Here is a 24,237-nt window from a genome sequence, read left to right as displayed (position 1 = left end):
ACAGGAGTCCCTGAATATGGGGATATAAAAAAAAAACATTACAGTATACAATATAAAGAAATAGTATTAACAAAGTCTATATATTTTCAAGTATTATTAAATTTATCTTTTATAAATTTATATGTACAACTCATGACTATTTCGACCGAAAGGAATGCTAGTTCCCAGAACCTACGTACATAAGAGATACAAACAGTTATACAAATACGTGGGGAAAAAAATGCGAACGTTAAAACGGCGAAATGTATTGGTAACTGATAAAAATCATACCTACATATATGGATACAACGATGGCCTTTAAGCCATTTATATTTACTGTCAGTAACTATTTTCAAGACATTTAATGTGTACGACATTTATAATAGGAATAAACATCATAGCCCACCAAGTGTTAACTCCCTAATTACAAATGGTGTCCAAGTGTCAATGGGACGTACAAAGTAGAAAACTAACTTCTAGTACATTTCACTTGCGTAGATGAACAAGTCATGCGTTACTTTCACAGATACAGCAATTCATCAGGAACATTTGAAGTATTCAGCCTGCATGGGTGATCTGATAATGGCAACATTTAAATTATCGTTTCAATTTGATCCTGCTTTAGATCGTTTGTTCATGTCCTGTCTTTATTCGTCATCTATTTACGTTGCAACTGTTTCTCCATTTCATTCACCAAATGACATGTATGCTAAATTTGATCTTACATTTATTTCATTGTTTTTACATCTGTGGGATCTTTATACTCGTGAATCATTCATTTATTTATTCACTCTCATGTGTTTTGTTTTTTATTTGTTACATGTCGATGTATCTGAGTCCAGTAAATGAGTTTGTCACTAATTTAGGTATTTAAAGGCAGCAGAGGTAACTCAATTCGCATAGCGTCAGATTCTTAATCCATTGGTTGAGGATTCTATCCACAGCCATGCTACCTCGGGTCGGCTTCTTTAGGGTGTCCTTGGAATGATTGGTGCATTAGCCTGCTGGAAATGCCGATAAAAAGTAACCAATATAAACAATATAGTTTTGAAGATATTTCCAATGTCATGACACATTTTCCATTGCAGCAGAAAGTCACCGTTTTGTAAAACCATTACTTGGGTTTTGTCAAGACTGACGGGGATGTTCAATTTATCACAATAGCCTTCTAAAACATTTACTAGGACTTGATAATTCCGACTGTACAACTTGATAAGCAGTCTACTTCAAGTAGTACATATATGACTGAAACATATTGTGTAATAAATACACAACACCTACATTCGACTTGAACTTCCAATAACGTATAACTAATAAACCGATTAAATATTTATCACACTCCAAAATACGCTTCTGCCTCGTTACTATGTCGTATTCAAAGCAGGAAGTGCACTGATGACCTGTTCGTACACAGAACGAAAGACGTATACATTGGTGCAAAGATTCGCATTAATTTAATGCCAGTCATATTTAATCTAGATTATGTCACCTCTTCGATGGTGTAAAACAAACGTTGTAAGGTCAGTAAATAACCACATCTACAGCCTGGTTTGCTATGATATTCTGGAGGTGCACATTGTGAAGTAAAACTGTTGTCGAATTGAGAAATAAGACTCCTAAATCCAGATTGAGCATTATCATTAATTAATTTGTTCAACCCATTTAATCAATTTAGCTTCCCAAACCCTCTGTGGTAATCACAATGGCAGAATAAAGTAGTTATAACATGTTATAACAAGCTCTGCTAATAACTACACTTTGCAATAACAAAGTCAAATGATCTATGGCCATTTCAAGATGTCAGCACTTTTCGCAAACGTTAGAGTCTTTGTCCGATTATGTCTTCAGAAAAGAGGGTTCAAAGGTAAACTTTCTGGTAAAATCAAAATCTGAATTTGAGTGTAAAGTCTGATTGTGCTCCCAATCCTGTTCCAAATCATTAAATCTATATTGCATTTCACACTGTTGTTCTCTCTCTCTCTCTCTCTCTCTCTCTCTCTCTCTCTCATAACGTTTTACACCCAAGCCATATTTACGGCCACTATGGTCAATAGCTTCATCATTGTCCATGGTCGTCTGCATACACACACACACACACACACACACACACACACACATATATATATAAATATATATATATATATATATATATATATATATATATATATATATATATATATATATATATATATATATATATATATATATATATATATATATATATATATATATATACCGTCAGATCTCCCATACACATTGATGGCATTTACAAGCACAGGATAGGCAATATCAACCTCCCAGGTATGGTTTCCGTTCTTGACTTCTGTTGCGCTACAGGTTTGGGTGGTATCTGGAGAAGATCTTCCAACTTTGTTGCCATCAACAGCCTTGTCAGCGGACCAATTGAAGTGATTGTACAACAATGTTGATGATTGGACAGCATGTTTGTGTTCAGCGAAATTTCGCATACCTAGAAAGAGACAACACTCAAGCTTAGATTCAATTGTAACTAGGACAAACATTTCCTTACATGTATACACGTTATGCGCTTTCATACATGTCATCAGATAACACGAGATGGCGACAACATCGTTCATAATGTGGAGTTTATTTTGCGACTAAAGATAAGGGATTATATTTCTAGATTTTAGGATTTGGGTGTACTTTTACTTGCTCATTCATTTTTTTATGCAAGTGAAAGGCAGATAGAAAATTTTGTATAACCAAGCAGAGAAATGTCATGCGTGTACCAACGAAACAACCAAAACTTATATTTTATCATTCACTATTTAGAGACTTTTTATACTTCTTACAATCAACATAAGTTCCACTTGTATAATAACACTAGAACATTACCGATATAACTCTGCCCCATTTTCATCTTTGTTAGCGATATAGTACGGTGAACAGTTTCGGAAGTCATTCAAAATGAGCAAAATATTTCACGGTGAGGCAAATATGGATTGTTTACATATTGCAAAATTAAATGAGAAAATGTGGATAACTATGACAAATAAATGACACTTTTTACTGTGATATAGATATTTAGATGTATCGATTCAAAACGTGTCTTAAAGAAAACAGTCGACACAGAAACCATTAAACAATTCATACACCACAGCAAAAAAAGTTCGAGACTTCTTGTATCCTCGATGAAGTAATCATATTAGATAGGATTCATATTTGCTATAGCATACAACCATATGTAAACCCTTGTATCAAAGGTCTAATCTCAACATCTCAGATAGCGAAATGCCCCCTCACCCAAAAATGTCATAAATGTTCACTGTTTTAATGTCCCTGAACGGAGGATGCCAAGCAGAATTGCATTTGTTTGGCGACAACATCTCTCAAAGTGTTGTTGAATAATGATAACATTTGTTGCCAGTTAATTTCAATTTGATACAGGCACAGTATTCACAACTGAATGCAAAATACGTCATTCAAACATGTTTTCTCCATATAAGTACTCATCTGACCGTAGGCTATTTTATCATTTTTCAAAGAATTTTCTTATTCAAATAGTCATGACCAACGTTACCGCGCCATGTCGATTCCATCTAGATGCTCTGAGACGAAATGAATGAATTCCCTTTGTCGTCACACCAGTACATATTGATGATGATAACCGATCAGAAAAACACGTCTCCATAAGAGTTCTTTCCTCAGATTTCTTAATGGTTTTGAATCTGCCCCACGTTTATTCATTTAGATCTTACGTAATAAAAAGATATTAGTCCACAAGGGATTATTTTAGTAGACAATTGGTTGATCTGCACAAACGATTAAAGCAATTTTATCAACCCTGATCTTGTTAATTTCGGCGAATGTTTCAAAAGAAATCAAATTATAGCAAGAAACTTTCATGTATATATGAAAATATACAGGTGATGTTTAATATTAAATTTATTGTTGAATTATTTGCTTCAGTAGTGTTCAAGTTCTTTACTGGCAAAGCACGAAGTCTTCTTCTCACCATAACTTGATACAAACACATTATAAATATTCTAGAACGGCAAGAAACAAACAGCAAGCAGGAACATAATGACATGTTTTTTTATAAACGAATAATCATATAAGATAATATTGGAAATGAAAACTCTGGTACGATAATTTTCTTCCCAGACCTATTAATATTTATCTACAATTTATGCTTCTCTTGTTGACATAGGGGCGCTCTACAGATATTATGAACATTTGAGAAAGTGGTGTGTGTAAGGTGAAGTGGAGAGAATATTGGCATACCTCTATGTTACTTTCGTTTACTGTGGTTGAAATTGCTTTGGATAGTGAACTTGAAGAGATCGTAAATGATCTAACCACACAGCTAACTAAAATGACTGTTCGCTTGTCCTAAACAAAATCTGCCTGAATTAGTCTAAAGTACACTATCTTTAGTAGTTATTAAAATCGGGAATATAAATTGTGCCAGACTAGACAAAAACAGCTTCTGAATGTGCAATGAATTAATTACCAAATATATAAAGTGTAAATAAAGTTAATGGCTCTTTATTTTAATTTACCTCTGAAATCCTGGAAGTGAAAATGACCAAGCGGAGCTAGCAGGTTTTAAAAGGTGCACATTTGAAGTAAGGCCAGCTGTATACTCTATAACCCATTTTACAACTCTCAGTCATATACCAAAATAAAGGGAATTAAAGGGTCTTTTAATAATACCTAAGATATCGAAGGTACGTTTTAAATAACCAGTATAACCAGTGAGGACACCTGGGGAAATTCTTTTTCTTTAAAATTCTAACCCTATGCAAAATAAGAAACTGATGAGCGCCACCTTAGTAATCGTCACAATGTTTAGCAATGTATTAATTTAGACCAATCGATGTTTTTACCAATGAATTTTTCCCTTCTCCTAAGGTGGGGATAATACAGTAATATGGTTATGATTTTATATACTGACCTAGTGTATGATATACAATCATAATATAATATTCATCTTAAATTTGTATAGCAAAGGTTGCATGTCGTTTGATTTACATCAATGTTTATAAATCTTCCGAACTCAATTTAAGTTATTTTCCACAGGATGCAAATAAGATTAATTATGATTTATCAAGCAGAGCCAGTGCGTTGTTTCTGGTATATGTGAGAGCTGGATGTTGGTTTGCTTTGTTTATAAATAAATGTATTTAAAGTATTTTCATAATACGATAATATGAGGTGTAACCAATTTTAAGGGAAGAAGGTGTTCATTAGCTTTAAAAGAAGCTGTATGTGTACGATTTTAATTATTTTAAATTAATATCATTATTTGGGCAACATTTATTGAAAACAAAACGAGTAACATAAATTGGATAGATAACGACTTGATTAAATAATAATTAATCGCATTTAAAAACAGGGAAAATGGTTGATATCATTATTTAGTTATTATCATGGAATAAATTGATTGTGCAAGTTGTATTGCTTAATTTATATAACTAGTAATAGTATATCTAAGTATGTTGTAGTTCCACTCTTAATATAATATACTTTTGAAGTTTAATGTATTTTTGTCACGTACATATTCTAACTTTGATTTTATTTGTATGAGTTAGGTTCCACAAAATGAATTACCCGTTTGTCTAAAGAAGAGCTTCCTTCAACAAGTTTGTAGCTTCTTTTCAATGCTTTTATATCTTTCATGTGTGTAAAAGACGTTTGACATAGTTCTGTTTCTTTTTTAACAGAAGCATTACTGTATTTACTGACGATTGCGTTATTCTCGTTTTAGCCTTTAGTTTATTTTACGGAAGATAGTTTAGGCAAATGGGAGTAATGGATAGCAGTTACAAAACTAACGAAGCAATACTGGAACTTATAAATCAATTTCTAAGATTCCGCCGATTTCATCATTATCTTTTCGATACAATAACGTATTCTTGGATATTTTTATCTGATGTTTATTTACAAATCTAATGTCTTTTTTGCAGGCGTTGATTGTCATTTCCCCCAATTGTGCAAACTAAAGCTATACAAGATATTGCAAGCTGTTATATTTTCTACCGCTCATTATTATTTCTTCACTAGGGTTAAACTTACTCGCTGCTTTTTCATATATGAGTGAAATCATCCTTTTTCCTCCCCTTATTCATGATTCCACCATCATGTGCATATCGTTATTTGTTAATGAACACGAAATCAACACTAGTTGTCTTTAACTTAGTGTAATGGTCTAGTCCGTTTTTACTAGAGAATGTGTAAGATCTAACTTGTAATTATTTAAGCATCCTGTTCTGATTTTTTTAAAACTATAACAAGGCATTCACTATTACACTATCACACACCAAAGTAAAGAAGGGTGGAATGGGTCTACGCTTTATATTGAAAATAACCATATGCAAATACAAACAAGGCAACAATCATTTTAGCGATATGTTTGTTTCTAATGATATGGACGGCCCTTAAAAGGACCGCTGATTGTCTGTATGTCTTATCATCAAACTCCTTAACACATACCTATTCACTCTCTTCCTGTGCAACCTTCATATGTACTCACATGAGTACAGCACCAACATCAGCCATGAATACTTATTTGCTGTCTGGAGTATCCATAGGGGCTTCACAACACTCGTAATGAAGATCCGGTGAGACATAATACATTGTTGGCGCCTCGTGGGTAGTTTTTCCCTTATCAATGCGCAACTGTAGACGAATCCAAAAGCAAGTTTACTAAATGCACCAAACATGCTGCAGATCTTCGGACTAAACACAAGCATGTAGTCCACGTACGAAACCTGCAGTTGAATTTACGATTAGGAATGCAGGTAAGAAACGTCCACTGGGTGCATGGATTTCACCATGGTGCCTTATATACAAATAAATATGGATCTGTGTTTAAAGGTTACACGCCTGTTTGAGAAGTTTGTTTCAAACTGATGAACAAAGCTGTTTTTAGCAAAGGTATAAAGCAACGAACATGACAGTGAACAAGACAAACCCAACCGATTATTTGGGCACCCAGTATTTAAATCATGCAAAATATTTGACGGCGGACTTGTAGCCGTTCAAAGCAAGACAGACAGGCTGAAGGTTGCAAACCTAATTTATGCTGCTGCATCTGTATTGAACATTTTGAAGATGCTCATAGATGGGTTTTACTATAAAAAAATATCAAATTTGGGTACGGTGATAACATCAAGATGTTACACACGGACATAGACACATTGTTGATAGGTTATCATCAATGGTGTGTACGCGGACATAGGTGAGGCATCGCTGGTAAATGCTTTTAAAGCCAGCGAGTATCCGAAAGGTCATGAACTGTTTAGCAACAAAAACAAAATGGTTGTTGGCAAGTTCAATGAAGACTGTGCTGGTTAGCCTACAGCAGAATGTGTGGGGCTGCGTCCTATACTGTTTATGATCGTTGTTGGACCAAAGTGTGGTAATAACATCGAAAGGCACAAAGAGTTCCCCTGGTTATTGTTGCAAAATATCTCAAATGTGACATGCATGTGACATGTTTTCTTAATCGACGCAAATTTGCACATACAGTAAACCTGATCCGGTCAATCAGACATCGCATTGGCGTGTATCTTTACACCAAGGTGCTAAACACTATCAACAATTGTTGCTAAACAATATCAACCCGCTAGGAAAATATTTATCAAAAAACAAAAAGAGACTGGATCACCACACACATATCCAGAGTTACCTATGGACTCTAATAAAAATAAACAATCAGCATATAAAAATATAAATAAATTCTTAGACTCAGCAGAACTTAGGAACAAAATATAATTGATATTCCCACAAAAGCCAAAGACCCAGTAACTAGCTAAATAAATTTAGAAGCTCCCACATAAAAACCCATAACATATCATTCAATTTTATAAAAATATTAATAAATAATTCACTAACGAAGCACATATCAAAAACTAAGGAAACCGCAAAATCGGATGTCCTAGATGTCCTTAACGAACCGAGTAATCAGATAGGACTCCGGTCTCTTGCTAAATAAAGTATAAATAACATTCAATCTCTAAAATCTTTAACAAATAAATAACTTAAAGAGGCAATATCTAAAAACTTATAAATAAGATAACGTAGGAAACACACACTAAACACGTCGACTAGTAATATCATAATAACCTTGAAAATCTCTCTTCATACATGATTTGTACTAACAACCTCTATCAATAGCATAGAACACACACACACACACACTTTTTTTTCTTGAACATTTTGAAAAAAAAAATAAAACAGGCAAATCCAACAAGAAACCAGCGATGTATAAAGCAACCAGGACCGTTCCCGAGTTCTCCTTCCCACTAATGACAGAAACCTTTCAAATGTAAGGGACTTATATGGACCCACAGATTGAGGCCAAACTATCAGGGTTCCTTGAACCCATAAAAGCCTGGGGGAGGTGGCACCATTCCCTTTCCCAGGAACAACTAACAGGCTGCGGTGCAGTCAGAAAAAAAGTGGCACATGCACAATTGTGCGCACGCCATTATAATTAAACTCAACAACAACAATAACCAAGGTGAGTTTGTCACCACTTACTTACGCGTAAGGACACCACGTGATTGTCTATCAACTTACAACTGACATTCAAGGATGTACGATACCCCATTGACGCACTAGTGCATTAAAATAGTTATTGTCGGTAGTTCTCTATCGGCTGCAATGTACATATGCCCTCTTTGGAAGTGGTCAAACTGCTGAACGATCTGCGGGTACTAAATGGTAACGTGTAAGTTGTCCTGGAAAATCAATCCGTTATGAAATTGCAAAAACGTTACAAGATAATGCCTGGTCAGGAGCACGACTTTCTTCGAGTTCTGGTTTTACTGATGCTTTAAACAATGAAAGAAATTATTACCGAGTGGGTGTAACGGTGATAGTTATGAAAACATTTTATTTGTAACGGTGACAACCTTCTGTCGAATTGCCTCAGCAGGTTTGAACCTAATTATATGTGTGATTGTATTATGTAATGCTAGTAGGACTGATGGAAGCCGTCTTACCCGCTCGCGTGATCGAGAACTTCGAAGCCTCAATGGTTTGATAGCAAAGTATGTTAACATGTTCAACATTAAACCACACTTTATGTTTTTTTTACGGCTCGGCGAACGTCTTTGCCGGGAACCACAAGAAAAAGCGAAAGACACATTAAAGATGTACTTGAATAAATACATTTAAGGGCAACTTCAACACTTGCTGAATCACTGTATGTCAACGGCCAACCATCTTTACATCTACTGGCAACCTCTACAATAATTATCATGTACCTGTATTTACATCCACGCACACGATAACGTGTAGGGTTTATCAAGCAAAAGATCATCCTCAAGAACTTCATTTAGTCTTCTCACATCCAACCAACCACGATAAATCTTTCTTGGTCCCGCTAAATTTCCACAACTTTTGTTTAGCCAACCATGACCGTTCGGTTATCTTACCGATTGTTTTTTTTTTCATTAGTCAGTGACACCATCTGGTATAGTATCGAACTCCTTCCAGAAATGTACGACATGAAATGAAGAAAAATGGTGAATGCATTAACTCTAAATATTTTATACATGAACACGAGATCACACTCAACTATGCAATCTCGATCGAACCTGCAACGTACACGATTGATATCATTCAGTCGTTAATAAGATCAGTTTTAAGTTGTCCCAAAGATATCCCCTTGGACACACGAAACTTACACGATGGACATTGTCAGGATTCCCTCAATCATTCAGATCAATTAAATATATGACGCTATCAGTCGCAGTTATGAAAGCGGATATTCCACAAGCATAACTGCAAAACTGATTGATGTGATATCAATTAATCCTACATCGCCTGTGTATCTCCCATGTCATAATCCCCGAATTAAGCATATTCGTTAACCCCTGTAGGAGAGGATGGATTCGTAGTTGACATTAGAGATGGACATGACATTTACATATCATTACAATCGCACGTTGACTTATGATATCAGTGTGTAAATTTAATGCAAAAAAAAAAACTCCATTACACGGTAAATATGGAAACGGACTTGGTGTTGTTCAAGGAATATTTACAGGCGCCCAAAGGTGCTAGTGGCCTTGTAATCGTGACCTGAACTGACAGATGAACAAGCTGAGATGCAATGCGAGTCATTAATAGCATCAATTGATTATAGATCGGTTGTACCTATTAGTGCGTGTAGGATCAAACTAAATTACACTGGCATCAACATAAAATGTGCTTATGATATACATTACAGTTATCAATGAAGCTGCGTAACAAGTTCTAGCTGGTTCAATGATTGCAAATGAAAGCGGATTACGATTGTGGTCGGGACCTTTGCGGTGACCAAAGTGTATTAAATTAATCTGATAATGTGAAAGTGATGGCAACATTTGAAAACGTATCTGATCCCGCGCTTAAAATGGATATGGATTTAAAGTTTGATCGAAGCAAAAAGATTTTCAGTATTAATCGTACCTGGTAATTAAAAAAAAACAAAGACACCGACTAGACTCGCAAGTATATTTTCTCCCGTGATGAAAGACTGATACCAACCACAATGCTAATTATGCCTGTGATACTAAGAATAAATTTGTCGGTATCATTGAGGTGTTTAACAGAGCTTACTATTTCATCGAAATTAAACAAAATGAACCGTGCCTAAACAACGTTGATATTGCCATGACACTTTAAGGACTTGCCTGATACAGTGACGAATATGAAAGATCAGCTGGCCTGATTGTTATCTTTCATAAGGATTTATTAGGTACTGTGGATCATATGCATGTTATAATACCGCCAGTTAAGGACATCGCAGATCGTCTTGTCGCTTTAAATACTATCGAAAATGTCATGCTTTTAAATCCCGTTTACAACTTTGTATTCTCACAGCGTCCAGGACAACGTCTCCATTATTTTGTTTCCTGCGCGAAACTTATGTCGTATATTTGGGGTTTGGATAGATGTTCGCAAGGTCTTTTAAAACGTCAAAGATACAGTCACGTTATATCGAACGTAAAACTGTAGTGACGCAATTTGATGTGCTCCTGGTGTTGCTGCTGGCAAAGTTGTGTTGTCAAAATTAGCATTATGGATGCCTGTGATAATCCTTTATGCGGATGCAGAAACGCCTTTTGTTGTCTAATGTGAGATCTGGAAGCACATCACCGCTGTCATTTCACATAACACCGGCACATTTGAAGGCAATGTTTAGCAATTATTATGGCAAATAACTAAACAACAATGTGTCAACGTACCAAAACTTGTGTTTATGGTATTTAAAAATCTAACCTGGACGTGCGGTGGACAAACTGTTACTAAATAATATTTAACTGGCTAGTTATGTCATAACTGCATTTGTGTGGAGACGGTCACCAGGAATCCGCCGAAGAAATCTTGCATTATTTTACCCACAATCATGTCGAACGTGCATTTAACAAACTGTTGTCGCTCATGGGTCGAGACCAAAACATCTTAAGATTTATCAGCATGGTTTTGTTACATTATGCCCAGCTGATTACTTTTCTTAGAACATTTGGACCTCTATAGACAGTCTCTGATCGAATTACAACACTAGCATACATTTGTAACAGATGTTCTGGCGGCGATGTCTCTGGTGGTTCCCCCTATGCTGGTGGTTACAAAAGCATTGCTGAAGTTCCCTCAGAGATGATTGTGTTGTTAGAGGATGCAGGTGGTCGAATGAGGGGGTCCTTTACGCCCCATACGGAAAACCTGTAATTGTAGTTGTTTCAATTAAACAGTGTAATGTAAAATAAAATGTCATATCATGAAGTTCAGTTTGGTGAAAGTAAAAGCACCAATTGCATTAACACACAGAGAATTTATCCGGAAATGTTAACTGGAATTGCCAACCTAACGAACACCTCAGTGACAAAAGTGTCAAAATGAAAGATGATGCAACTGAAAAACATCTGTAGAATATTTCCATTTCTCGTGGCCATAGCAGCGTTAGAAGTGATTGATTATCAAGTGGCTGAAAAAGCAGCTGCGATAGCGGCTGCTAAAACTTCATCCGCGATGACTCTGAAAACGGCTGCTGGTGGAACCGATTATGATTTTTAACCTCATAAGCAATAAAAAAGGAACGGACTTACATTTCCAGAAATGACGTGCAGAATACCTACCGGCAGATATCTTTGATTACCTAGGGTGACTCACAAAAGACCTCGCCTCTAACAAATTTTGATTTACTCGTGATGTTAAAGTCAGTCAAACATTTTCGACGTACCCTTATTTAAAATTAACTTAAATCAATGATTCTCAACCACTGGGAAGTCAACATTGGTAACCGGAATTCATCAAGAGGACCTAGAGCTCAGTATTTACCATATGTGAAAATGCCTCGACATCTTTTGGTATTTCGACTGATATTGGATTGCATCACCACTTGAAATTGTTGAATATTTACATGATGGCTATGCCACTCTACGACGACCACTGTCATTTTTGACACTGTCGTTGCAAACTAGGCTGGGCGGGCAAATATACAGTCAGCATGTTGTTTATGTGTTGCATGTACTCGCGAGAAACAAAGCTCCTTCAACATGAAAAGCAAGCGCGCTCGTTGAACTAGAACTTTATATATGAGAGTCGGGTGTTGTATAGAAGAAAATACCTACAACACTCGCTGGTCATGGGCTTTATTAACAGGTAGGAAACATACGGGATAGACCTAAAACAAAACAGAACGAATACTTAATATACAGCACTACAAACGAAGCAAATACGAAGCAGAAACAGTACAAATATATAATATACAATACTATAAACAGGACAAATATTATACACAACCCTCACTCTGGTATTTCAATATATCAGCTCAATATATATCTAACCAGGTACGAAGACTCGAAATGTACAAACCATACAATTCTCTCGAATTATGACAATATGCAAGAGTAGAATAAGTATAGTGTTGATCACCCGAAGGCGAGAGGTGAAGTGCCATGGGCTTTTGTTAGTTGGCATGGGATCGATGTTAGCGCCCTCTTCATGCGCTTCATACACTGTAATCGATCGTTCACTAACTCACTCACTCATTCACGACAAACAATAACCTGGATCACATACCTTCCCTCCCCACGTGTAAATATCTCCTGACATTTAGCAAATTTGTGCCTGCAGCATAAATTTACAGGGACAACTAAACAATCAGTAACTATACATCATATCTGCTGCAATAAATAAAAACATTAATCAGTGCATTATAGGTGTTCACAATATGATCTAGATTTAAAAGTAACTTTATTAACATTTCAGTAATAGAAATTAGTTATCTGAAAAGTACATACTCTCTTTCGCTTTCAAATGAGCACCATGCAAGAATAGATTTCTATTACTAGGTATTCCTTTTTTGTCTACCGTAGTGGTACTAGCGTGAATGACCTTGTAGATCAGCCCTTGTGGGATACATGAGGATGTGCGTCAGCATATTAAGGAAATATTAGATGCTGGTGCAATCAGGAAATCTATAATTCCTATAATGTTTTGTTGATCCGGAAACGTGATAACAGCCGACATTTCTGTATAAACTGCAGGACCATTAATGCAAAGAACCGGAAGGATGCTTACATGCTTACGCGGTTTGATGATACCGTCGATGTCTTACAAGGGGCCAAGATCTTCCTCCATCTCGACTTGCCAATAGCCTTATTTTAGATCCAGCTTGGAGAAGAACTTAGCCCATTGCAAAATAAAGACGGTATCATCAAACCGCGGAAGCATTTAAGGATCCTTATGGGTCTTTTCACATACAGAATGCCTGTTGTTGACTTTTAGCGACGTTACTCAGCCCGATGCGACAATGTGAATCTCAACAGGTTTGCAACGATAGTAGTGTTCACCGGGGCGTGATTTTTCATGATTGAACTGACATTGTAAAAAAATGTTAAACGTGGACATTCAAGATGTTGCGAGACGTTCTGTCGAAACACCTGACCGCGATCAGGAAAATCGAAGCAATCGTAGACTCTTGCACATCGATTACTTTTATTATTAAGTTGACCAATGCAAATACGAAATCGAAAATAAATTCTAGTAACTACATGAGTGAAGATGGTGTCATAAATGCAAACCGAATTCAAGTGATGAAATAACCCATCGATGATAAACCAAATCATCGATATATGATTAATTGATAGCATGGTCGTGGCTGACTTCGATAAATTTATATTTAATTATGTCAACATTACTGATCGAGTGCTATCTGAAATATTTATTCAATATCGATACGTTTCACACTGTGGTGATTTTAGACTTTCTGATGATAAACCTTGATATTATTTTTTTCACAATATATGTGTCTGCAACCGCATTCAGGTCTATTATATTCAAAGAGTAGAATAAAAACAATTATTGAAACATGCTAATGCTGAAGCCAAAGAATTTGGCTATAAAAAGACTCTAAGACAGATAATAATGACAACTCCTTAACAACATTTTTGGTTACGTGTTCATTTATGATTAATATATACGAAAGAACAGACATAAGCTTACTAGGCTCTGTTTAACCGTCTATGGTGTGCTTAACATTGATATCACATTTCAGTGGTGGATTCTGATCGCTGTGAGGTTGCAGAATTTGCTGACTGGGTATTGGATCAGCTGACCGGTGATGCCAGCATTAATAGCGATTTCGGTCCATTTGATATTGCATATCTGCATGGAAACGGTGTTAATCAACACTCGTATTCTTCGCAATATAATCTCGTTACGGTACAGTTGCGACCACTCCACTTTGCCAATATCAATTCGAAGCCAGTTTGGAATCATTACATTAACATGTAAAGATACCCGGTCGTTGACTGCACTAACACGCATGAAACTATCATGGATTATTTCTACAACGAGGAAGTGGAATTCACCGCTCAACCTACCCCGATGACATTTCCCAACGATTACGTTAAAACAATAGTAACTGACATAAGAAGAGAAGAATCTCTAACATTATGCAAGAGGCATACACATGTCCGTGTAGCAGTTCTTTGGAGAAGAAGAGAATGATCCTTTCAAACATTTTTCAATCGATTAACCAGTATGGTTTTGAATGAACGATATGCCAAGCCCCACGAAAATGCAATTAACGGAAATTTATATAGTTATAAATTATATATTTTCTATGATTGTATGACAATTGTAACAGTAAGAAAGGGTGGTTTGTTGGAAGTGTGTTTGTGTACTGAAACTGGTCAATGTCGGCTAATCAGTCAAGCAATTATTCTACGCACTTATTTTATTATAGAAGAACTATAACTGACCCTCAGTTTCATAGACGCGAGAAACTTCGAAGCTGAGCAATTACTCCGAGATGAAATAACGAGCAACTACTCAAGATGAAATCACCAAGAGAACCGCGTTGGTGTTGAAATATGGCTGGTTGTAGGTGTTATCACCCCCGCTTAACCTGTTGGTCTTGGTTTTTGTTGGAATTTTAACTAAATCATCTATCGTACATGAACCGATTGGATTATTTTTAAGTGGTGGCTCCATAGCAACAGGTGTTGCAGGTTGTGCTGGTATAACAATCTCGTCATGACTCTATTCGCGAATGCGTATTTATTCAGAAAGCAGTTTCAATATAGTCAATAAATTATACTCCGTTGACACGGAAGTTAAACGATTACCATGGCGGAGTTAGAGAAAGTATTAATGGAAATGGAAACCTTCCAAAATCTCCTCGCACAATCGAACACGTTATCGATTTATAGACAGTAAAATTAGAGTTAATGTTTGCTAATGTATATTGATCAGTTTGCTAGTACATTTGGCCTTTCTGCTGCACCAAGCATAATAGCGTTACTTACGCTTACGAATTACAGGCTCACCACGGGTTTGCATACATCACTTGCTCGAATCATTCACTCACGAGTACCCCGCAATGGATATTTCAACCTGGGATCTTAACGTGTGGTCGTCAAAAGGTAATTGTAATTTTAGAATTCCGTCCAGGTATCGCTCTTATATGCCGTTGAAATTCAGTATTGATTTCCTCAGTCTAGAAAGCATTTACCGAATGCCAAGGCGTGCCATTCATGTGTCGCTTTCCATGCAAAACAAGTGTGTTCTTGCCTGGTATCCCACAAAACGGTGCCAATCTAATGTTGGACCAACTGTAATTCACACGCGGCTGATCCAAAGTTATAGCAAGTGTGTAACCGAGTTGCTTTATGGTTGCAGTATAACATACAAAATCAAATTCCGGCCTCGTTGTCGACACCGACACCATCATTGTTATACTTGGAATAGTATTTGCAATTAAGTTGTGAAATTACACTTTTGTGATTTACTGTGGAATCCAATAATTATGTTGCAAACACATCCATGTATTTGCGGCGTCGCTAATCTCGTAGACATATTTGAATCACTGTTGCTGTATGCGGCGTCGATCACAGCGAGGTATACATATGGGTCCATGACCCCGCTGGTAAACAAATTCTGACAAATTAACGTTGCGACTTTGATGACGTCGTGGGAGTTGTTACAGGCGTGCAAACATTCACGAGGGTTTCTAATCGATCAACGTGTCTGACAACATTTTCAGGACACACAAAATCGTCGCCGCTGTGTTTTTTTTCTTTGAGGACTTTGTTTCGAAAAACATTGTTTTTCCCACTCAACCTTAACAGTGCTTTTACCCACACTTTTGATCTTAGAGGGTTCCACTGTGGTACTTAAGGAAACTGGACAGCTGCGGCGATTTTAATGTCCAGCAACTGTTTGTTAAATCTAACCCCAGTCATCATTTTTCCTTTAAACCGATCTGATCCACTCACTGGCGTCCTTGGGATTTTACCTGGTAATAGATGATTACTTCTATGGTCATACTCGTCCCTAGTAAACTTGCCTACATTCTCAATAATTTTCTTACGGGCATAACCGATAACAATTTGGCGTTTTGTTGTTAATTATGAAACATACCTGGATAACCTTCAATACCACCATTACACATTTAGCGCCATATATTGTTCCAGGCTGATGCTTCCGTCTATTTCCAGTAGTTTGTCACCGAATGATCCTTACAATATTTATAAATGATAATAAAAACAATGTAAAGTTTCAATTATTCATAAAAACATGTACTACATTTATTGGATTATGAATAATGTACACCTTTCAAACCGATATTATTTATATATATCTCTAACACCCACACCCACCCCCACACACACATATATGCCTGAATTGCCTTGAAAACCATTATGCAACCTGCTCTTTAAAGTGTGTATTCAAAATGTACAATACGTTTATACAAATGATTTAACGGAATGGTTATATCTCACACAATCGTTGCTTTTCCTGGCAGAGAAAATGAATCACTTTCACGCAATACATCACCAAAAACAAACTATAAGTTATCAACAGGGATAATGTCTAAGAATTCATTAGATCTTGCATTAAAATCGCCTGACAAAAAGCAGTAGTGTATCTGGAAAAAGGACCTAACCCCGCTAAGGACGATTTAAACAACTTAATACCATCTCTCGTTTGACTTTGGTCATGTGCAGGAAATCTTCCCTGGAAAAATATATGCACAATATAGAATATATTCACAGAATGATAACTGTTAAATGTAAATGTAAATGTAAAACCCACAAACATCAGCCCGAAAGTTAGGAATGGGAACTATCTTGGCGTCGAACAGACGGAGCAATCCAGTTACGAGTATTCGGCCAAATTTTGAATGACTTTGCTTCAAACTATGCATAGCCTTCAGCGCATGCAAGGACATAGTTTTCAGTCACATATAGCATTAGGTTTTTGTGATGACAGTAAGCATCCTAAATACTTCTAATATGGTTCAATATTTACCTCTATATAACTATAGTGTTACTTTTCGTAACTTCTGAGATAGACACCTCTGCGAAATACAACCAGTCTTGTTCTTTTCCATATTCATTTTTAATTTCCACTTTAGACAATATGTATGCAGTCTATTTAGCATATTTTATGACTGGTGAGCAGTGTCAGTAAGGACAATTATAGAAAACTAGAAAAGAAAGGGAATCTTACTGGATACGCCGCCTTAGAACATTGAAACCAAACGGTTTAAACGAAGAAGACTAGAGAAAGACGAGACAATTATATACAAATATGATTAACTTTTGCAACCGACACATTTTGTTTTAAATAATTCTCTAAATTTGCTTAAGAGCCCTATGACTATTATAACAATGAAATATCCGGGATATAATTTGCGCTTGCATAAATTTACATAAAATAACAGATGTCGTTATGGCTCATCAATTTCTTGGTCAATACAAATATTTTCCAGTATCAGCAACAAGCTGAAATACACTAGCTGAAACATAATAACGCTAAAAGGTTGAATTCCTGTAGAAACAGCAGTGTAAAGTTTCGCAAACATAACCGTTTTTTTCTGTTTTATTTGTTTCTCTTGTCTTTGCTTTGTATTTGCCTCTGAAAAAGACTCATTACAGAGTCGAAAGCGCTCAGGCTAGCTTGATACTAGTTTCGCACTGTTCGTTGTCAGTTTATTGCATTTATCTTAATCAATCCCTGATACACGTGACCCCATGCTGGATCCAGTGTGCTTTAAAGGATTATTATTCGCCATATGATTTGTATTCTTTATATATATATATATATATATATATATATATATATATATATATATATATATATATATATATATATATATATGCATGTGTATGTGAACACTCTGGGGGAAGAACATATATCGTTTGATATTAATTAATAGTGTTACATGTTTCCGTTAAGGTGCGAAGTGGAATTAGATAAAGATTTTGCTGTGATTCAGTTCTAACCATGACTGCTGGATTCAATAAAGGCGAGTATCGTATATTTATAATCTGTTTTCATACGTTTAGAATGGCTTGTCAATATATATTTGGTCTCTTTAAATCAGACTCCTGTTTCACGCCAAGAGATCTGCGTCAAAGATAGTGTGGCCAGCGTGCGCCCAACTGATTATTTCCGATGCGTTTCACTCGCCTTTTCGCATTACTTTTGCGCTGTTCGCGACATTTTTGTGCCGAAGCAAAGCTCTCTATCTATATATTAACATGTGCAATTTACTAAGACGAAAATTCAAACTAATATGAACATATTGTTCATGAACATTCAAATGAGGATGACTTTGCCCTCTGACATTTAAAGGAAATATTCATTGGTCCAGTTCATTCGAGTGCATGCGTTATGTGTGTTGGTTTTTATGTATACTTAATATCTATCGTGTATTGGCGTTTTTTCAAGAATATATATATATATATATATATATATATATATATATATATATATATATATATATATATATATATATATATATATATATATGAAACTATTGTTTGTTGATTGAGAATGCGATCGCATTGCCCAGCATTTTGTAATCATGTTCACATTTATAACATTTTTCTTGCGAGGTTGAACCCAAACTTGATTATTTAGACCTGATTTATTTGCCAGGTTTATTTATCAATTACGGAGATAAAATTATCTTAGAAAATCGGGTGGTATTGGGTCTTATAAAATATTAGCTTTATGATTCTAATGCATTTTAACATTCATCCAGTGACTATGCAATGTGCTTAAAATCATTAAAATAAATTGCTAATGATTACCAAGATCTCATCTTAGGTGCTGTATATTTACCTTCTGAAAATTCAATATTTTTAAATAATGATACTATTGGCATTTTGATGCAGTGTGCATATCTCACGTCAATGTGTTGGAGCTTTTTGTGGTATGAAGGCAAGACTACAGAGAATTATTAGGTTCTGGCTAATTATCGTGCCTTTGACGATAAAGTTACAGATTTATGTGATCGCTTTTTCTTAGAGTCAAATTATTTATCACAAAAGTGTGATAATCAAGATAATTGTTTGAATAAGCAGGTATGAAAACCGTTTCATTTTTGAAGATGATATATTCATTCAATATTAGGTGACAAGACGATGAAAGGCGGTTTTGAGACATTGGATAAAGATACTGACTCAGTGATAGTTGTGTATCGGTCTGAATGTTCGACATGTGAATCTGTCAAGTCAAGATAAGGAATAACTACTGTCCCTTCACAGCAACATGTGTTCTTTGTTTCCAGAATATGGCGACGATTACACACCACCATCTACGCAATGTGTTTGCATTTTATTTTTGTCTAACTTTCAATATGAGACAACAGATCCCTTGCCTTAGCGACTTGCTTGGCCTTAATTTGCGCTTCAGTTTTATTCAAAATCGCGTCATCCAACATTCTATCCAAGATATTACTGTCGAATTCAACGAACGTTCATTTCTTGGCGTTAGGGACTTCAAATGCTCATTCAGCTCGTATTGTACTATCAGCCCGCCACCACATGCCCCGGACGAGATTTGGGTCATATTGTAAGTTGCGAAGTAAACATTTGACTCCAGTGTTTTATTGGTATTCTATACGTTTTCGTGTGGGGATGGTTTTCTTTCTTTAGGGTGTTAATGAAAAATCTCTGTACACATTTATGAAATTGCACCCAATAGTTTCAGATTACTACAATGGTGTATGCTAAATAAAGAAGTGAGGGAACTCATGTTACTCAGATGCGGCGGCGGGGGGGGGGGGGGGGGGGGGGGGCAATTGTTAGGGAATGCCGTTCTCACGCGTTCCCACAGCAATACACCCTTGGATTCACAGCAACAAATATTCGCCATGTCAGTATACTAGTCCTGAATATTTCAAGTAATAATTGTAAGTCAAGGCTGGATATACGATTCGAAGGTTTTAGAGTGAGGTTCGAAACTTAGACTGAACATCCATATCGAATCCCATTTTAACAATCAAGTTCAATAAAATTGTTATTCGCGAATCAAGAAGAAGTTATTTTTTTTAAAGGAAAGAACATAGTAATTGTGTTAGAGCAATTATTCAGAACAGGCTAGCAACTTTAGTACTATGTTTATGGAGGGTAAAATCTAAGTGGCCAAGCGCAAAATTGTTGTTTACAGATACTGATTCTCTTGCGTATGAGATTGATGGATCTGATTGCTTTGATGGTGATGTCTATCAAGATATTTATAATAACAGAGAGGAATTGGATTTATCAGACGTGGCAAAAGAATTTTTTTTTCACGATCCAACAAACAAAAAATTAATTGGTAAAATGAAAGATGAATTCTGTTTCAAACCAATTACCTAATTTGTGGGACGATGTAGCAAGATGTGTTCTGTGCTGTCTTTAACAAAAGCACGACGAAGTCAAAAGGTGTTAAAAAAGCTGTTGTAAAGAAAAATTCTACTCGTGAATTATTCCGGCAAGTGTTATTTGATGAAGAAAAAAAACATACCGCAGAAATGACAACATTAAGATCATACTGTCATCAAATCAAACCCGATAAAATTTATAAGCAAAGATTGCCTAATTTTGATGATAACAATTTTGTGTTGGTGTAAACACATTTGCATTATCTCAATATATAACACTGTTGCTGTAGCTCATTATTTTATATTTAGTTTAAGTTCAATTTTTATTGTTTTTATCTAAGTAATATGTGTATGAAGGGTTATGAGCGATGGTAAATATATATTAAGCAATCATCTCACTTTTTAAGGAACAAAAAATAAATAGTTGCTTTTATAAGTTTCAAGACAAAACAGATACTGTCTTTTTTGTAGTAATTTAGGTTAGCGGTATGACACCAAAAAAGCAACTTAGAAGGGTTTTAAGAATGAAATAAAGGTTGCTGGATGGAAAGGTATGGCAACGCGCTCATAACCCCTCATACACATATTACTATTTTCTCTACTTCGAGGATTGAGAATTTTAAAATTGATATAATATATAGATTGTTACAATGAGGAAGTAAAGCAGGTACAAACGATTTCTCACTTATCACTGACTACTATTTCAGGCATGCCTCACTATGTGTATAGGTTTGATTTGCATGACAAATGAATACAATACGACACGAAGCATACAACACAGTTTGCACATTGTTACACTGGAGTATTCGTTTCAAATTCCCTAAGTCTAAGTTGGACGAATGTGCAACATTTTACAGGTTGTAAAAGAAACCCTTGTACCTGATTACCTCTCTCATTGTTGTTCAAAAGAAGGATCGACCTACTGGTATGTCAAACACTTCCAAAAATTGTCAACATGTAGATATTTTATATCTAGAATCAAACGTTACTATAATGTGATAAATGCAATCATACTTACTACTAGCCATCTGGCTACAAACAATCAGCATCACAAGAACAGCTCCTATCCACGACACGAGGTTCATCTTGGACATCGATATCATAACAGCAGACGCTATCTTCTCTGTTTTAACAAGAGGCATGTGACTTGAGTTTTAAGTGCCCTTCATGGTCGCTGAGCAATATACCTTTATATGTGCACAGCATAAGCTCTAGATTGTACGTATCTGTAGCTGAACCGATTAAATTAATTGCATTATTGTGATTACAAATAGATGTACAAAGTTAATTCACTACCACTAGAACATGCAGTTTAATTCCATATAAATTTATAAACTTCACCAAAAATTAACGACGTCACATTTAGGTTGGAATTAACATCTTGGTGAAAAGTTTAGGATACTTGTCCTTTCTGTCATCGAGCACTATAGTCTGAAGTGATGAAATCTATGATGCGAAGACACCAGTGCGTGTGCATTTATGATGATTGTTTCAAAACAGGTTTAAGATCTTTCCAACTTTACCGCTTGTTTAACGGTAGTTTATTAAATACTTTTCCTTATTTGTAATTATAATATTGCAATCTAGGCGCACCTATCTATGAGCGCCCGCAGGATCTTTTACCTGGGGGTCAGTCCGTCACAGCCATGAGAGTTTGTTGCGTAGTTATTATAGTAAGCAGTCTGAAACAAAAGCTAATATTTACTAAGCGATTTGAACAAGATCTTGTGACATATTTTCAGCTTCATTTGCATGACTAAACTTGTCGGAATATATATATATATATATATATATATATATATATATATATATATATATATATATATATATATATATATATATATATATATATATGTTTTACGGGGGGGGGTGGCTAACGTTACCCCTTTGACCTATGCTGCGCGCGCCCATGCATCTTTCAGTTAAATTTAATTACACTGCAGTTTGTATTGTGCTCATTGCAAGTCACATGACCAAACTACATTATGTAAATTCCTAGAAGGGCACCTTGAAACGTACCTGGAATATGTAGGCGTTTGAAAGGTCAAGTGCTGACTTAGAATAGAAGAAAATAGCTTTTTTCATCAATAGCAAAATGAAGAATGATTCAAAGTGTGTAACTCACCATTTAATAACACCAACACGGCTTAAAAGAGTAGCATGAAGTATTTATTCATTACGTACATTCAGCAGGTGTTTATGAATAGATACGTATGCGTGAGAGGTAAAAAGAACCATCTTACCGTTATCAAATGTCAGAACAATCTCTCTCTCTCTCTCTCTCTCTCTCTCTCTCTCTCTCTCTCTCTCTCTCTCGTCTTATGCAAACGTTTTTCTTTTAGAATTAGCCTGTCCTGTTTACATTTGAAGTACAAGAGTATATTTCCATTCTCTTCGCACACAAACAAATACACCGACTCCATGATTAGCAATTCTATTTTCTTTCTCCTGGCGATCATAATTTTAATTTTCAAAACACCGCTCCGGTGGCCTAGTGGTTAGATCGTCCGCCTCGGATGCGGGAGGTCGTGGGTTCGATCCCTGGCCGAGTCATACCAAAGACTTACAAAAACGGTACTAACAGCTGCCTCGCTTGGCGCTCAGCATTAAGAGGCTAGTGTTAGGACTGTTCGGCCCGGTGTCAGGATAATGTGACTGGGTGGGACATCATGCTACATGTCTGCGGCATGATGCCCCAGTGCTAGACATCACTATAAACTGCCACATTGCAGACATCGTAGCGATATGACTGAAAAATTGTTAAAGCTACGTTAAAAATAAAAAAAAAACCACAACAAAAAAAAATTCAAAACATTGAGAAATTGGCACTTTTACTCGATTGCTTTCGACGTGAAATGTCTTAAAAGTGTAGACGCACTATAATGAGACAAAGAGTGCAAACATATTATAGATATACCTGACACAAATATGCATCTCTGCGCCTTCCCGTTTTGATTTTGACCTCCACCCAAACTTTAAGTGTTCTGGATAGGTCCAAGAGCGGGGACATCTGCACAAAGGGAAAATGTGTATGTCTTTCTTCTATTCATCCCCAAAAAGGTTTGTACATGGGATCTCATGATATGACCCAGGTGCTAAGTCCATGGACGCAGGGGTGGATCCCGATGTCACCT

General features: G+C 36.0%; 1 long non-coding RNA gene across 1 annotated transcript; it reads right to left on the bottom strand.

Moving 5' to 3' along the window:
* Positions 1-2,311: 2,311 nt before the first annotated feature.
* LOC149796548 (uncharacterized) lies at positions 2,312-24,237 on the bottom strand. Its single transcript, XR_016421444.1, has 3 exons — positions 24,021-24,237; positions 22,122-22,785; positions 2,312-2,449 (listed from the first exon to the last, which is right to left on the bottom strand). It is a non-coding gene; the product is annotated as an uncharacterized LOC149796548 (long non-coding RNA).

The sequence above is a fragment of the Sinohyriopsis cumingii genome, chromosome 6, assembly GCF_028554795.1.
Source record: "Sinohyriopsis cumingii isolate HCF-2022 chromosome 6, ASM2855479v2, whole genome shotgun sequence".
NCBI lineage: Eukaryota > Metazoa > Mollusca > Bivalvia > Unionida > Unionidae > Sinohyriopsis > Sinohyriopsis cumingii.
Note: the sequence above shows the minus strand (reverse complement) of the source record. Positions and strands in the feature narration are given on the sequence as shown.